Source organism: Podarcis cretensis, assembly GCF_951804945.1.
Source record: "Podarcis cretensis genome assembly, chromosome: 4".
In the NCBI taxonomy this organism is placed as follows: domain Eukaryota; kingdom Metazoa; phylum Chordata; class Lepidosauria; order Squamata; family Lacertidae; genus Podarcis; species Podarcis cretensis.
Genome location: NC_137173.1, coordinates 3,957,994 through 3,976,079, shown reverse-complemented (window position 1 = coordinate 3,976,079; position 18,086 = coordinate 3,957,994).

The following is an 18,086-nucleotide window of genomic DNA, read 5'->3' as shown; positions in this document are numbered from 1 at the left end:
TCCCGTTAATGGGGCCTTCATCTCGGGGAATAAATATCAGCAGCCTATTGATTCATCCCTTCAACTTCCCTTAAAAATTGAAAAATTAAACGATGGAGAGAGGTTTCTCAGAACGGCAGCGGAGGAAGAGCAAGCCTCCAGCCGGCTGGAAGCCCCAGCACAAATCCTGCAGGCAGAATCTGAGTCGAAGGGCAACACTTCTGCGGTTTCCAGCAACTGGCATTCAAGGCAAGGCTTCCTTCATCGTCAGTGGAGATAGAACACAACCATCGTGGCTTGCCTTGCAAGCGTAAGAAAAATGCAAGGATGAAGCATCAGAAAGGCAGTGTGGTGTAGTGGTTAGAGCTTCAGAGCAGGGCCTGAGAGAGGCTAGGATTTGAATTCCCCTACTTGGGCCATGACATTCAGCGGGAGAGATGCCTTGGGGGCCAGTTGCTGCCTCTCAGCCTAGCCTACCTCACAGGGTTGTCATAAACGAGGACTGGGATAATCATGTACACGACCAGGAGCCCCTTGGAAGAAAAGGTGGGATACAAATGCAAAATAGATAAATAGAAAAACAGCACTATTGAATATATGGGATGATGGTGTTATAGATTGGGGAGTAAAAGGTAAAGGGACCCCTGACCATTAGGTCCAGTCCTGACCGACTCTGGGGTTCCACGCTCATCTCGCTCTATAGGCCGAGGGAGCCGGTGTTTGTCCGCAGACAGCTTCCGGGTCATGTGGCCAGCATGACTAAGCTGCTTCTGGTGAAGCAGAGCAGCGCACAGAAATGCCGTTTACCTTCCTGCTGGAGCGGTACCTATTTATCTACTTGCACTTTGAGGTGCTTTCAAACTGCTAGGTTGGCAGGAGCAGGGACCGAGCAACGGGAGCTCACCCCGTCACGGGGATTCGAACTGCCGATCTTCTGATTGGCAAGTCCTAGGTTCTGTGGTTTAACCCACAGCGCTGGAGGGGAACCCCCTAAACCATGGGTAGGCAAACTAAGGCCCTGGGGCCAGATCCGGCCCAGTCATCTTCTCAATCCAACCCACGGCTGATCCGGGAATCAGCGTGTTTTTACATGAGTAGAATGTGTGCTTTTATTTAAAATTTATCTCTGGGTTATTTGTGGGGTATGGGAATTTGTTCATTCCCCCCCCCAAAAAAAAATATAGTCCAGCCCCCCACAAGGTCTGAGGGACAGTGGACTGGCCCCATGCTGAAAAATTTTGCTGACCGCTGCCCTAAATACTAGAAATTTATAAATGGCTGGATTTTGATGATTTGGGATGTGAAAGGAGAAATAGAAGTTGCTGAGGAATTCCTGGGCTAGCCTATGCAAAATGACCTGGCCATTAAGAAACAATACTGGGACATTGAGAGCCATTGGCAATGTGAGAGAAGTGTCCTCCCTGCTTGCCCTGAGGTGTGAACAGAGACTGGGGGTTTGGAATGTTGTGAGGTGACAGGAAAAGAGAGTTCTTAGCAAAGTGTGCTGGGAAGAGGAAGGAAGGAGAAAGACTGGGATCCATCTTGGGCAGGTTGGCTGAAGGCTGGCTGGCTGGGAGAGATGCCTTGGACCCCAAGGAGCCCCTCTTGAAAGGACCATGCTGTAAGATCTGGACTCCCTCCATGCAGACTGAAGGTGTAAATAGACGAATCAACCATATTTCTTACAGCTACAATACTCTGTCGTGTCCCAATTCTCCAAAGGACCACAGACCCGGGGTGAGTGCCTGGAACCCCCAGGAATCTCTGCAGAGAGAAGGGGAGGCACCCAACTTTTGTAACAATGCTCTAAAATAATTCTCCTCGAAGGAACTGCTAACTTGGCTTCTGGTAGCTGCCAGTCTCCCTGTTGCACAAAAATGGAAGAACTTAAATGATCTGACTCTTGGGTTGGGGTGTAAGAACTTGTGGAATCTCACAATTGCTGAAGGATAACCCACAAGGTGTGACTGATGAAAGGAAATAACGTTTTTATGCAATTTGGTGGGACTTTTTTTTTATCTTGCATTTCAAACAATAACTTGCACAGCTCCTTACATGCACCTATGAAAGAAATATGGGCTAGTTCAATACACCTATGTAGAATTATGCATGCCATTATTGTGAGAGCCTCCCTTTGACGACTTTCTGCACCCTTTGTGTTTAAAAATAAAAAAGTAAACGTTTGAAAATGGACTGTGTAGGCTTATGTCTAAAGTCAATGGATATAAAAAAAACACTAGTAGATGTACCGCTGGATAAGTGTTTAATGGTTCTTGTTTTTTGTGTTTGCATTTGTTTAAAAACCTATTTTTAAAAATTGTTTAAAATAAATAAACAAATAATTAAGGGATGCAGATGAAAGCATGAGCAAATTCACAGCATCTTCGGAGACTCATTCTGCAAAATTGTCTCTGGTTTATTGTGGCGCATGATGACACCATGTGTTTGAATTTGCCACCCAAGAAGAGAAGGGCTGGGTGCTTCAGAGGGGGCCAGCCCCATGCAGGGAAGTTTGAAAGCTCTTGGCACCACCGGGAGACAACCTTAAATATTTTTGTAATTAGCCTTCCACTTCCCTGCTGCGAAAGGCGTATGTTCCTCTTAATGAAGATTGAATTGAATGGCGAGGGCTGAGTGCGAAGCAGCAGTGGGAAGTTAATCTGTCTGCTTGTAATATACGCAGGAAACGAATTTAATTGCCACATCAGAGAAATGATTACAGCTGCAGCAGGGTCCCCATGGAGGCGGAAGATCAACAGAGCAAGGAGGGGGCCTTCTCCATGGGCATCCTTTTTTTCACCCAAGGGGATATTGAGAGGAGAGGGGCATCTTCACATATCTCAAGGGCTGCCACATGGAAGATGGAGCAAGCTTGGTTTCTCCTGCTCTGGAGGGAGAAGAAAGGAGATTCCAAGCAAACATCAGGATGAACTTTCTGACAGTAAGTGCTGTTCAGCCGTGGGATGGAGGGTGATGGACTCTCCTTCTTTGGAGGTTTTCAAGCAGAGCTTGGATGGCCATTTGTCATGGATGCTTTAGCTGAGATTCCAGCATTGCTTGGGAAGACAGGCGAACTAAGGCCAGTGTACTGGAAGAAGCAAAGATCTCTGGTGTTGAAGCAATGTTCTTCAACATCAACTTCGTTGGACTGGTCATGTTGTGTGAATGCCTGATTATCGTCTTCCAAAGCAACTACTACTCTATTCCAAACTTAAAAATGGAAAGCGTAATGCTAGTGGTCAACAAAAGAGGTTTAAAGACTCTCTCAAGGCAATTTTTTAAAAATGTATTATAAACACCGGCAACTGGGAAACACTGGTCTGCGAGCGCTCCAGTTGGAGAACAGTCTTTACCAAATGTGTCATGGCCTTTGAAGACACTTGAACTCAGGACGCAAGGGAGAAACGAGCTAAGAGGAAGGCATATTTGGCAAACCCACACCATGATCAACTCCCACCTGGAAACCAATGTCCCCACTGTGGAAGGACGTGTGGGTCCAGAACTGGCCTCCACAGTCCCTTACAGACACATTGTTAAAACTGTGTTTATGGAAGACCATCTTACTCGGCTACAAGGGATTGCCAAATATCATTTGCCCAATAACAAATGTTGGAAATGTAAAGAGACTGAAGGTACCTTCTTCCACCTTTGGTGGACCTGCCCAAAGATTAAGGCCTTCTGGGAAATGATTTATAATGAGATTAAGAAAGTACTTAAATGCACCTTTCATAAGAAACCAGAGGCATTTCTCTTGGGTATGGTCGGCCAGCTGGTGCAGAAGAAGGATAAGAATTTCTTTTTGTACGCTACTACGGCAGCAAGGATTCTCCTAGCAAAGTATTGGAAGACACAAGAGTTACCCACGCTGGAGGAATGGCAGGCGAAAGTGATCGACTTTATGGGACTGGCAGAAATGACCGGCAGAATCCGCGACCAAGAGAAAGAGACTGTGGAAGAAGATTGGAAGAAGTTTAAAATATATCTTAAGAGCTACTATAAAATTGAGGAGTGCTAAAATGCTGAGGGAGAGGAAGACGTAGAATTGCAGCGGTAAATTGTGTTTAGTTTAGGGTGAAATTGAAAAGGAGAATGAATTTATATTTAATTGGCTAAGAAGGGTTGCTGAACAATTGTTAAAATAAAGGATGCAAAAAGGGGAAGGTATGGGGAAGTCCGGGAAAAGAGGTTTATGGAAATAAGGTAAAGAAATTATGATTTTTTGTGTTTGTTTTTATGTTGTTTTTGTGTTTGTTAAAAATTGGAAATTAATAAAAAAATTATTAAAAAAAAATACAAGGGATTGCCAAAGAAGGAACCAGGGATTACCATGGTAGTCCCTCACAACTCTACAATTCTATGATTGCTAAAGTTAGATGGGCCTGATCCAGCAGACTCTTCTCCTTACGTTGGACATCCACCTGTGAGGGATTTTTCAGCTATGCTTCCTGCATTGCAGGGGTTGGACAAGATTACCCTCTTCCGACTCAACAATTCTGTGAGGTGCAACCAACACAAGTGTTCCTGGACAGATCCTGGAAGAGCCCATGAGGGTGGTCCTCCAATCCGGTTGCAGCACGCCAGGCCTGAAACAGATTACTCGGAAGCAGATGGCTTTTAATTGGCAACCCCTCCAGCTTACTTCCATCTCTGGCCCATTCAATTAAGGCTTCGAATCAAACTTCGTCCAAGTCAGGTTGGCTGCATGTAATTATGCAGAAATCTAGATGGGTTTAAAAGCTTAAGGCTATTCCGTTTATCCCAAAGGATGAGCAGGAGAGATCTCCTCCCTTCCCCTCTCTGCCTCTGTCAGTCCAGAGATACTGCAGGGGCAGCCAGCTTATTGATCCGGGTCCTTTGGCTGAAATCTGCTTCCTGCCTCCACCCACACGCAGACCAAGGCTTCATCGCTGCAGGGAAGTCCTGGCCAAATGGATGCAGCAGCCACCGGCCCGGACTCTGCTCAGGGCGAAGTGGAAGGGGGTGGGAGGAGAACAGGAATGAATTCACACAAGTCCAGTTTCTATTGCTAGGCGAATTTGCTGAGATGGTTTGCAAAGATTCTGCACTGATTCAGAAGTGTTTTTAAGCCGCCTTAGAGTTTTTAAAATCTCAATGTTTCTAAAAGCGGTATACGTAAAAACAAGAAAACAGTATCACAAAAACAGAGAAACTGGAAGCTCAGTAGAACAATACAGCATCACAGAAACAGAAATTTGGGGATAACAGGGCATGTTCTTTGCTGAGAATAAGCAATCAGAGACGGTTTTAGGGTAGAACAGAGTGTGAGAGGCAGGGGTGCCAAATGTTAGTGTCACACTGAAATTTGAGACATATGCACCGAGGCATCAGGTCCCCTGGACATGTGGAAGAAACCATTTGTTTTCTCCAAGTTGCATTCACACAGCGGCGTAGCGTGGGTTGTCAGCACCCGGGGCAAGGCAAGTAATTTGCGCCCCCTAACCCGGGGCAAGGCATGTAATTTGCACCCCCTAACCTGGGGCAAAGCAAGTAATTTGCACCCCTAACCCCTAACCTGCCGCCGCTGCCAGCTTCTTCTTGCTGCTGCCTGGGCTGGGGTATTTACGGTAAGGTAGCCACAGCGGCGGCGGTGGATCCGTGTCAGGTGATCTGAGGCGAGTTGCAGCTGGCGCTGCCGCCCAAACGATACCGCTTGCCCGGAGGAGGAGGAGGGCAGAGAGGCGAGGAAAATGCAACATGGTCCAGCAGCTGCAGCAGCAGCGGCGGCGGGGCTGTGAGGAGGGGCTGCCTGGCGCGCCCTCCACAGCCCTGATGTGCGGGGACTGCGGCGAGCGCTGAGAGCCGCTGCCTGCCGGACGCCTTCAGCCCAGATGCGCGCACAGCTCGTCGGTTCCGCGAAACATGGGGCTCTGCTACAGCCTGCGCCCGAGGCTCTTCGGCGACTCCGGAGGCAGCGAGCGCCCCCCCAGATGTTGCGCCCGGTGCGGCCGGCCCCCCTGCACCCCCCACGCTACGCCACTGCATTCACACTCTCGCTTCTAAGTTGGTTACGATGGAGCAATGAAAGGAAGGCAGTTTAATCTGCAGGTCCTGTCAACAACTCTGTCATCCTTCTGTTTTAGAGCTGGCTTCTCAAGCATATTTGTGTTTTCAGTCTGTTTCCCTCCTCCTCCTCCACCACCTTCTTTGCGAGGGCCCTTCCAGGTCGCCACTGTTTTCAGGAGGGATGGAGGCAAATTCACGTTGTGCAATTGGAGAACCTCTGAAGGCAGCCCTGTTATAGGGAAGTCTTTGATGTCTGGTGTTTTGTTGCATTTTTAATATTTTGTTGGGAGACGCCCAGAGTGGCCGGGGCAACCCAGTCAGATGGGCAGTATGATAAATAACAAAGTTGCTGTTGTTGTTGTTGATTTGCAGCCTTGTGCAAGAAACCCGCTTCCCCAAAGAATCGGCTGCAATAAGTGAAGGGAAAATGCCTTGGAAAAGAGCAAACACATAGCTTGGGGGTACTCCTGGAGGCAGACTAGAGACACAAGTCTCCTCTGTGGGCAGGAGTGCTTTTTACTAGTTTTGTCTGATATGCCAGCTAAAGTCTTGCCTGGACAGGGATAGCTGGCCGCTTTGTGCTTTGTGGCCACGGCAGGCAGAGGCTCTGGGCACAGCACTGCTTCAGCGTGGCATGGCGGAGGCGGGCGAGGGCGGCGAGCTGATGCTGGGAGGCGCCATGTCCAGCCTCTGCCTCTGCCCTGGCGCCCTCCAGAACTTGGCGCCCTGGCACCCTGAGCCACTAGCCTCTATGGGTAAGACGCCCCTGCTGCATTCAGAAAGGTGGGGTGGAGATCTTCGGGAGCGGGGCAGAAAAATTTGCTGAGGGGTGCTGGATCGGGTCCCTATGCTGGGCTTCTGTCTCATCTGTAAACGTTGAGTCATCCTTGAGGACTCCAAAAAAGCTGCACTTTCTTTCCCAAAGAGCCTTGAGGCCCAAGTGTCCAAAGCCCACAACTGTTGCAAGGAGGAACCTCATATTTCTCACAGAAAGAGCGAGAGATGAGAAAATGCCACGCCGGAGGCCCACGTCCCTTGAGTAATGCCGACTTGGTTGGTGACGCTGGAAGAACGTGCATTTCTGACGACCGGGAAAATGTTTGCTCCAGGCCGGCCAAGTGCCGAGAACACCTTTTATGAAAACGCATATCCCGCAGCGAATCTTGCACACACACAAAGTCTGCAAAAGTGCCTCTTTAAGTGGAAAAATCCCCAGAATGACTTCAGAGGCAGCAAAGGAAAGACGGTTTCTGTTCGACTCTCTCCTCCATCGCCTCTGGGTGCATTTGAGGTTTGGAATGGTAACGCTGATAAAAAGGAATTTGAGCTTCAAAATCCATCGCAGCAAAGGCTGACAATATCCGTCAAATATCTGATAGCTAGCATTCAATGTCATGATTTGGCTTCTGGCCAGATTTTATATTTAACTTCTAGCATTTGATATCTGGAGAGGCTTTAATGCCTATACTGTATTTATAAATAGTACGTATAAATAGTATACAACCTGGTGTCCTCTAGATACTTTGACTTATTTGATTTGCTTTATTAGACTTGTATATCCCCTCTCGTAGGAGTCTGTTCCACTGTCAAACGGCTCTTAGTGTCAGGAAGTTTTTTCCCCGAATGTTTTAGTCAGAATCTCATTTCTTGTAACTTGAAGCCATGGGTCCAAGTCTTACCCACCGGTGGAGGAGAAAACAAGTTTGCTCCCTCTTCCATGTGACAGCCCTTGAGATATTTGAAGATGGCTCTCATATCTCCTCTCAGTCTCCTCTTTTCCAGGCTGAACATACCCAGCTCCTTCAACCACTCCTCATCAGGCTTGGTTTCCAGACCCTTGGTCATCTTGGTCGCCCTTCTCTGCACACCTTATAGCTTGTCAACATCCTTCTTCAACTGTGGTGTCCAGAACTGGACACAGTATCCCAGCTATGGTCCCTGTTCTGAGGAGTGAGAGAACCATGTACAGTGGTGCCTCACAAGACGAAATTAATTCGTTCTGCGAGCCTCTTCGTCTTGCGGTTTTTTCGTCTTGCGAAGCACAGCTATTAGCGGCTTAGCGGATTAGCGCTATTAGCGGCTTAGCGGCTATTAGCGGCTTAGAAAAAGGGGGGGAAACTCGCAAGAACTCGCAAGACGTTTTCGTCTTGCGAAGCAAGCCCATAGGGAAATTCGTCTTGCGAAGCACCTCAAAAACGGAAAACTCTTTCGTCTAGTGAGTTTTTCGTCTTGCGAGGCATTCGTCTTGCAGGGCACCACTGTATACTGCCTTAAGCTGTTGGGGGGGGCAAGGTAGGCTAAAAAGGAAACAAAACAAACACCCATTTCTGTGTGCCATTTTGTTTGGTACATATGTCAGTTGGCTGCATTGCAGAACTCAGAGAAGTGGGAATTTCAAAGGATGGCTTGTTGTTTCGGGAAGTGTGATTCCAAGTGAATTAACAATAAATGAGTTTGTCCTTTAATGCAAATCAGACTTCTCTTCCAATCCTAATTATGAGGTTTAAAAAAGAGACAAGTCACATGGCCCAGCTCCTTCAAAGGCCACCCATTTTTATCATTTGTCTGTTTCAATATCCGTTTTGCCTTTGGCTAAACTGGTTGGCTAGGAATCTTAAACAGCCCACTTACAAGAATGCCCCTTGGACAGATATTGATCATACAATTCTGGAGGCAGAACTGGCAGGGATACCTTTGCTATCCATCAGAGTGCAATGCATAGTCACAATGAATAAACCTTTTTTTATTCATTACGATTGGGATCTGGGGGGGGGGGGGGCTGTGTGGAAACAGCCGTGGTCAAAAATCACCATCAAATCTCCCTGCCCTTCCCCACCCGGCTGTCTTCTTTTCTGCTCCGTGAATTCAGAGAGCAAACACCGTTTCCCTGCTTTAATGAATCCCCGAGTGCCTCTGAAGCAAAGAAAAAGAGGGATTAAGAGTAATTGGACGCATCCGAATGCGATTTTGCCTTCCCTGCTGGATGCAAAGCAGGAGATGATTTCCATCATCAGATGACGAATGAATGAATGAATGGAGAGGTGGCCGTCCGTCTGAAGCAGCTGAATTTGGGAGGGGGGGAGGGTGAAACAGAATGCAGACACTGATAAAGGCAGCAGAGTGTGAGATGGACCAATTTGACCCGCAGGGACCGATCCACCAGGAACCCGTCCTGCACAACCGCCCTTGAAATGAGCACGGGCAGATGCATAAATGGATAGATGCACACATACAGGTTGGATCGACACCTCAAATGCTTGATCCAATGACAAAGGAGAGGGCAAACAGCATCTTCATAAGGGTAGTGGGCTAAGCTGAGAAGTTTAGGACCCTCTGCCCCCACACCCCAGGGCTGTGTTGACTTCTAAAAAAAGAATTTAAATCTTTTTGATGCTGCCAAAATCAGTGGGGTCTTTGATAGCTTCAGCAGACCTTTGTGGCATACATGGTTCTCCTCCTCATTTAATCCCCACAACGGGCCTGTGGGGTAGGCTAGGCTGGCCCCCAAAGTCACACCCACAAAGCTTTGGGGCCAAGTGGGTGCATTTGAACTCTTGGCAAGCGTGACGCTGGTGGTCAACAAAAGAGGTTTAAAGACTCTCTCAAGGCAAATTTTTAAAAATGTAGTATATGTTACACCGACAACTGGGAAACACTGGCCAGCGAGCGCTCCAGTTGGAGAACAGCCTTGACCAAAGGTGTCATGGGCTTTGAAGACACTTGAACTCAGGACGCAAGGGAGAAATGTGCCAAGAGGAAGGCACGCTTGGCAAATCCACACTGTGATCAACTCCTGCCCGGAAACCAATGTCCCCGTTGTGGACGGATGTGTGGAGCCGCAATTGGCCTCCACAGTCACTTATGGTAAAGGTAAAGGGACCCCTGACCATTAGGTCCAGTCGTGGCCGACTCTGGGGTTGCGGCACTCATCTCGCTTTACTGCCCGAGGGAGCCGGCGTACAGCTTCTGGGTCATGTGGCCAGCATGACTAAGAGAACATCCTGGCGAACCAGAGCAGCACACGGAAACGCCGTTTACCTTCCCGCCGGAGTGGTACCTATTTATCTACTTGCACTTTGATGTGCTTTCGAACTGCTAGGTTGGCACTTATGGACTCACTGCTAAATCTGTGTTTATGGAAGACAATCTTACTCGGCTACGAGGGATTGCCAAAGAAGAATAGCCCAGCAGCAGAGTAAGATTGCCTTCCATGAACACGTTCTTAACCAGGGATCAGCAAACTTTTTCAGCAGGGGGCCAGTCCACTGTCCCTCAGGCCAGGCTACATTTTTTGGGGGAAATGAACGAATTCCTATGCCGCACAAATAACCCTTAGATGCATTTTAAATAAAAGGACACATTCTACTCATGTAAAAACACGCTGATTCCTGGACTGTCCATGGGCCGGATTGAGAAGGCGATTCGGCCGGATCCGGCCCCCGGGGCTTGGTTTGCCTACCCACAGTCTTAACAGTGAGTCCGTAAGTGACTGTGGAGGCCAATTCTGGATCCACGCAGAAGTTAAATGCAAAAGCAGCACAGATGCTCCGGGCGGCCCGGGCGGCCGTTGATATCACCCAGAGGCTTGCTGACATGGCAGTAATGCACGGCTAACAGATTGGTAAGATTGCATTGCCATATTGTTTACCACCTCACCGCCCAGCCAGTGTGGTTTACTGCTTATAATGGGCTGCAGATAATTGATTGACGGCACCCCATCCCTCCCTCCCGGGAAAGGACAGCTGTTTTCATTAGCCAAGCTCTCGAAGGGGCTTAAGGTGGGGAAAGAGAAAGGCTGTTCATGGCTCTTTAAAAGGCTCAGGCAAAGCAGATCTCAGAAGGGCAGAAGATACAATCTGCCATCGCTGTGGCCCCTGAACATTTTTGGGCCTCTGCCCCCTTGGTTCCATAAACTCGCCCCCAGTGCCCCCTACCTATATAAAGGATTATTCAGATGCGAACCAGATGCCTCCATGGGGAAACCTGTCAGCGGGATTTGAACACAAGAACAACTCTCCCCTCTTGCGGTTTCCAGAAACTGGTATCCGCAAGCATTTCTACCCAACTGTGGAGGCTGAGCATAGTCATTGCGGCTGGTCGCTATCCATAGCCCTCTCTTCCTTGAATTTGTTTGATCCTCTTTTAAAGACATCCAGGCTGGTGGCCATCGCTGCTTCCTGTGGCAGCGAGTTCCAAAGTTTAACTAGGTGCTGCTTTGCAAAACATGTATCTTAGGCAAAATTGCGCAATAGCCTGCTCTTTACCACTGAACTGGAGCAAACAGCAATTGGGGGGAAATCTGAATTGCTATGGGATGCGGGTGGCGCTGTGGGTTAAACCACTGAGCCTAGGGCTTGCTGATCAGAAGGTGGGTGGTTCAAATCCCTTCAACGGGGTGAGCTCCCGTTGCTCTGTCTCAGCTCCTCCCCACCTAGCAGTTCAAAAGCATATAAGATACAGACAGGAACAGAACGTGGGTGGCACTGTGGTCTAAACCACTGAGCCTCTTGGGCTTGCCGATCAGAAGGTCGGCGGTTCAAATCCCCGTCATGGGGTGAGCTCCCATTGTTCAGTCCCAGCTCCTGCCAACCTAGCAGTTCGAAAGCGCGCAGTGCAAGTAGATAAATAGGTACCACTGTGGCGGAAAGGTAAATAGCGTTTCCGTGCGCTGCTCTGGTTTCACCAGAGGTGGCTTAGTCATGCTGGCCACATGACCTGGAAGCTGTCTGCAGACAAATGGTGGCTCCCTTGGCCAGTAAAGCGAGATGAGCGCTGCAACCCCAGAGTCGTTTGCGACTGGACCTAATGGTCAGGGGTCCCTTTACCTTTACCAAATTGATATTTGTTCTGATTCAGCCATAAAGAACATTTTTTTCTGGGGAACCTACAGGGGCCAAAAACAAAAAACAACACCACACACACACACACACAGAGAGAGAGAGAGAGAGAGAGAGAGAGAGAGAGAGAGAGAACTTTAAGATACAGACCATAGAAGCATGGGGCATTTTAAGTGTGGATGAGCCCTAAGAGGAACTAATCCCACCAACTAGTTAGTGTATATCTGCAAGTAAAATGGAGATTCATATTCCTGTGTGATAGAAATTTTATAGCAGCAGAAAGTTAGTAGTTACTATAGATTAATTGATATGAAGTACATGAGTGTCTCCTTGTGTGTGATAGATAGATGATGATAGATAGATAGATCGATGATAGATAGATAGATTCTCCCCTTATTTTTAATTAAGCTTTCAAAACTGGTAACAGGCTTAGTAGCTGCTCCAAAAACAGTAGTTTGTGTTCCCTGCGGGCCTGTCAAAGCAAATGAATCTGTGGGCACCTCAGCACATGCATGGTAAGGTAAAAAAATAAAAGGGCATGGGCCCATCACACACAAACATAAAGTAAAGGTAAAGGTACCCCTGCCCGTACGGGCCAGTCTTGACAGACTCTGGGGTTGTGCGCCCATCTCACTTAAGAGGCCAGGGGCCAGCGCTGTCCGGAGACACTTCCGGGTCACGTGGCCAGCGTGACATCGCTGCTCTGGCGAGCCAGAGTCGCACACGGAAACGCCGTTTACCTTCCCGCTGGTAAGCGGTCCCTATTTATCTACTTGCACCCGGAGGTGCTTTCGAACTGCTAGGTTGGCAGGTGCTGGGACCGAGCAGCGGGAGCGCACCCCGCCGCAGGGATTCGAACCGCCGACCTTTCGATCGGCAAGTCCTAAGTGCTGAGGCTTTAACCCACAGCGCCACCTGCGTCCCCTACAAACATAAAGACACTTGCTTTAAAAACTGCACAAATGGCAAGGTGAGCCCCTCTGCACATCCTTATTATGCAAGGGCTACTTCAGGAACAGAGTGCCTTAGTGGAGTTTTATGAGCAAGTGTTGATCTTGTCTCGGCAATTGCCCTCCTTCAGTTTCCGTGAACACTAAATTTGCTCATAAATCTGAGAGGTGCAGAACACCTAGGAGCCGAGTGCCAGGACCAAGCAGGCAGGCAAAGATGCTTGCTTAAGCATTATGTGAGACTGGCTCATGATGATTGGGGAGGAAATCTGATGCATGCCTGTTGTGAGCTTGTCACCCAGCAGCGGCAAGGGGAAATAGGGGGCAAGTGCTATCCTAAATGGGACAGCTACACCAAAACCATAATTAACTGGAGGAATGCTAATTCCCCCTCCTTAGCTCTGGAGGAGAAGGGTGGGCTTGTGATGTCTAAGGCATCATACACACCGTAAAAATAAAGCACCTTTAAAGCACACACCCCCAAAGAAACATGGGAACAGCAGTTTGCACCCACAGATTATTATTACTACATTTATTTATGCTCTGGCGTTCCCGCCAGACTCAAGGCAGCTTACAGAAAATAAAACAACACAGTTAAAATACAAACAGCTAGAAGCACAGGAAAGAAAACTGTTGAAAAGTAATTAGACTCAAACGGAATTAAAACTGTATAAAAACAAATCTATTAAAATACAGGTAAAAAACAGAACAGCACTGTTTAAAGGCCATTTCCTAAAAGAAAACCAAACAAAAAACAAACCCCTAGTCGGTTCCCAAAGGCCTGTCAGAATAAAACAGTCTCCATCTGGTGGCAGAAGGGAAGCAAGGAGGAAGCTGGTCTGGCTTCTCTAAGCAGGGAGTTCCAAAGTTGCCTGGGAGCAGTCACCACTCAGAAGGCCCTGTCCTGCATCCCCACCAAGTGCCCCTGTAAGGATGGTGGGACTGAGAGAAGGGTTCCCCCCGCAAGACCCCAGAACCAGGGCAGGTTCATATGGGAGGATATAGTCTTTCAGATATGCAACACCCTTAACAAACCAAAGTTCCCAGGATTCTTGATGGTGGCAGGGTGCTTTAGGTATATGGTGACCCTCAGGACCCCTCCCAAGTCTAGAATTCTATGAATCTATGAATTCATTCTGTTACCACAAAGATTTGCATGCATTTGCATAATGGAACTTCCCCTTGTCCTCCTGCATCTGTTCTGGGTTTTCACCTTACCTTCTGGAGAAGATCTGGAAAGGTGAACAGTGTGGGAATGCTGAGGATAGGAAAGGATATATTGAATAAGCATTATCCTTCCTTCTCTCACGCTAGTGAGTGATGTAGCAGAGCAGATCCTCCTCAATATAGCTGGAAGCTAGTTTGCAGATCCCTCTGAATCTCTTAGTTAAGATTATTTCCTGGTGTCCCCTTTGATCCCTCCTAAAAGAATAGACACAAGAGTCTTTCTGAGTAAAGTAACAAGAAGTTTACTCACATTTCAGTTCACGATTTGATCCCTGAAAGGCAGGCTTTACTTGGTAGTTACATAAAGAAACTGAGTTCATTTCATAGGGAGACTGAACTCACGTGCTACTGGCTGAGAGCCAGCAGAGAGCAAGATTACATTAAGACAACAAAGCGGCTGCAGGAGAGCAGCGTGGCAGCAAAAGAGAGAACACGACAACACTGGAACAAGACAACTTCAAGTCTGAGAAAATGGCTGTGTGACTCGGCTCTTTTATGGAGTCAGCCAGAGCCAGGCGCATCTCCCAGGTTACATGCAGGGGGAGGACGCTCCAGACCAGCAGAACAGGAAGTTACATTGGCTGGATGTCCCCCTGCCTGTCCCCATGGGAGGGAAATAAGCAATGCTGCATTTGACTGCACCAATGGATTACATCCCACAAACAGGGCATGAGCAGGCAGAGGAGATGGTTGGGGGACATCCCAATATGTAAGTGTGAATCCTAATACTAACAGAACGAGTGCCTTAGATGCTGCCCCATGGTACTTCCCCCATAAATTACACTTCCAGATCCTTTGGGGTTGGGGAGCCATGACAACTAAAGTATCTGGCATCCATTTGCAACGTCACAATGCTCTCTATGCAGAACAGAAAAGGAACATTGATCCCCATGCCTGCTGCCTGGGCCATTATCGCTGCAGTGTCACATTAGCCAGCAGCTAAGAAGTGCTTATATTATTAGCTCCTTGCTCCTTTCGCAGTCAGCAGAAGCAGGGCTTGCTTGTGAGGGACCCTCTGGGGGAGAGGGAAAGGCAGGATGGAGCAGCAGCAGCAGAAGAAGAAAGCTGTATTGGGAAATGACTTTAGGTACAAGAACATAGGGATGTGGGCGGTGCTGTGGTTTAAACCACAGAGAGTTGAGCTTGCCGATCAGAAGGTTGGCGGTTCAAATCCCCGCGATGGGGTGAGCTCCCGTTGCTCAGTCCTTGTTCCTGCCAACCTAGCAGTTCGAAAGCACGTCAAAGTGCAAGTAGATAAATAGGTACCACTCCGACAGGAAGGTAAATGGCGTTTCCATGTGCTGCTCTGGTTTCGCCAGAAGTGGCTTAGTTATGCTAGCCACATGACCCAGAAAAACTGCCTGTGGACAAACACTGGCTCCCTCGGCTTGTAAAGTGAGATGAGCGCCGCAGCCCCAAAGTCATTCGCGACTGGACTTAACTGTCAGGGGTCCTTTATCTTCTTCTTTTTTTTTTTTACAAGACCATAAGAGCAGCCTGCAGGATCAGACCAATGGCCCATCTAGTCCAGCATCCTCTTCTGACAAGGGCTAACCAGACGCCTGTGGCAAACATGATTTAAGCATAAGAGCAACACTCTCCCCTCCTGTGATTTGGTGCTGACCTTTAAGCCCAAAATGGCCTCGGCCCAGTAGACCTGAAGGAGCGTCTCCACCCTCATCGTTCTGCCAGGACACTGAGGTCCAGCTCTGAGGGCCTTCTGGCTGTTCCCTCTCTGTGAGTAGTGAGGTTACAGGGAACCAGCAGAGGGCCTTCTCGGTGGTGGCACCCACCCTGCGAAATGCCCTCCCACCAAATGTCAAGGAAATAAACAACTATGTGACTTTTAGAAGACATCTGAAGGAAGCCCTGTTTAGGGAAGCTTTTAATGTCTGGTGTTTTACTGTGTTTTTAGTGTTCTGTTGGGAGCCACCCAGTGTGGCTAGGGAAACCCAGCGAGATGGCCGGGGTAGAATTAAAAAGTTGTTGTTGTTGTTGTTGGAACTGGTCAACCATTGGTCTCTCTAGCGTAATATTGGCAGCAATGAAACCTCCAGGATTTAAGGCAGGAGCCTCTCACAGCCCATTGGGGATTGAACATCAGAGCTTCTGCACTCAAAGCAGAAGACACACAGAGCCATGGTCTGTCCCTTTTAGGAGCCCCTGACAAAACAAATCCGTAACGCTCACAAGCCTGCAACTTTTATTTCATTTTGTTTATCAAAGATGACGGACTACCCTTCGTGTAAAATACCAGGGCGGTGTACAACAAAATGTACCATGAAGCAATAAATGGCCGCAAATACAATACAGGAATGGTCACAAAAAGCTCTGGCTCATCTTTTTAAAGTTTAAACAACTTTTTTTAAAAAAATCATTTCTTTTGGTTTTACAAATACAAAGTAAGAATAAATACAAATTAATAAGAACATATCTGTATAAGGAGATTCTCCGAATCTCGAGATTCCCCCCATCCCCTCCGTGAAGTCTTATTTTGAACATCTACAACTGTATTTTCATCCGTACTCCAATTTTTATATCAAACCATATTGTCCATAATATTTTTTACACTACAAGTGAATCAAAATCCTGCTCTTGTTGCCATCTGCTTACAATGGTCTCCTACGTAACTTATAATTTCCCCCCATTCTTTATTTATAAAGTTTTTGCCCTCTTGGTTTCTGAGTTTTCCAGTCAGCTTTGCCATCTCAGCATAGTCCATCAGCTTGGTTTGCCATTCTTCTCTAGTAGGAAGTTTAAACAACTTTTTGAATGGGCTTATTGTGTTTAAAATTCTCCAGGAGACACCTGAAAGCAGGGCCAGATTTAGGTTTGATGAAGCCCTCAGCTCCTGAAGGTAATGGGGCCCTTTATATGTCCAGCTGTCCTTTGTCAACAACAAATTGTCACTTTTTTGTGCTGAATATATGCCAGATGGTAATTTATGGACCTAATAGGTATCTAAAGCGATTTGTAGATGTTGCCATGCAGCCAGTCCATGCAGAATGTAGGCACCCTATATACAGAAAGGAGCAAACCAGGGATATTTTAGGGAGCAGGCGGGGCCCATGACTTACATCACAACGAAACTCTGTTGCTGTATGTAGGTTTTATTTTATTTGTTTTTTATCTTATATTTTGGAAATGTACATCCAGGAGTTTTCCCCTTTACATTTTTGGGGGCCCCCAAGAGAGTGGGGCCCTGAGCTATAGCTTGTTTAGCTGATGCGTAAATCTGGCACTGCCTGAAAGTCATAAGAACGTAAGGCAATCTTGCTGGATCAGACCAATGGCCCATTTAGTGCAGCATCACGGTGGCTAAGAGTGAGAAACCGCAATCACAAGAGCCCTTTCCCTTCCCATGGTTTCCAGTGACTGGTATTCATAAGTACTGCTGCCTCCAATCTTAGAGTCATATTATCATGTCTAGTAGCCTCAACAGTAAGGATGCCTCTGCCAAATCTCTGCTAGAAGAGGGGTTCCACATCAACGAGACCAGTGTGTCAGGAATGAGCCAGCTCCAAGTGAAGGTTAGCAGCCAACTGCAGAAAGCAGCCAGGAACAGAGAGGCTCAGGTGTTAGTCAGGCAGGGGAGAGCCAGCAGCTGCAGACGGGCCAGCGGATAAGGCAGTAGCTGAGAGCGGGCTGGAACACAGCCAAAGCTCACAGGAAGCACAAAAAGGCACGAACAAACTCAGAGTCAGCCTCTCAGAACAGGAAGAGGTGCAGCTGATCCATTAAGTCCGAAGAGTCAGCGAATGGGAGGGCCGCTAGATAGGAAGCAAAACAAGAGATGGAAGGGTCATAAGTGTTAGGAACCTGTCCTACACTCGAGTAGGACCCTGATAGTGACACATGCCTGACTGGCATGTTCTCTCCGTCCTGGTCATTCGTTCAGGAGCTTCAAAAGCTTTCTTCGGCCCGAACATCACAGCGACCGATGCCAACACACATCGGCACACTTAGGAATCCGCAGAGTGTTCGCAGTTTGCGTAACAGACCTCAACAACTCAGCATTTTGGCTAATCCACTTTATTTACATATAAACACACACAGAGCACTGCAACAT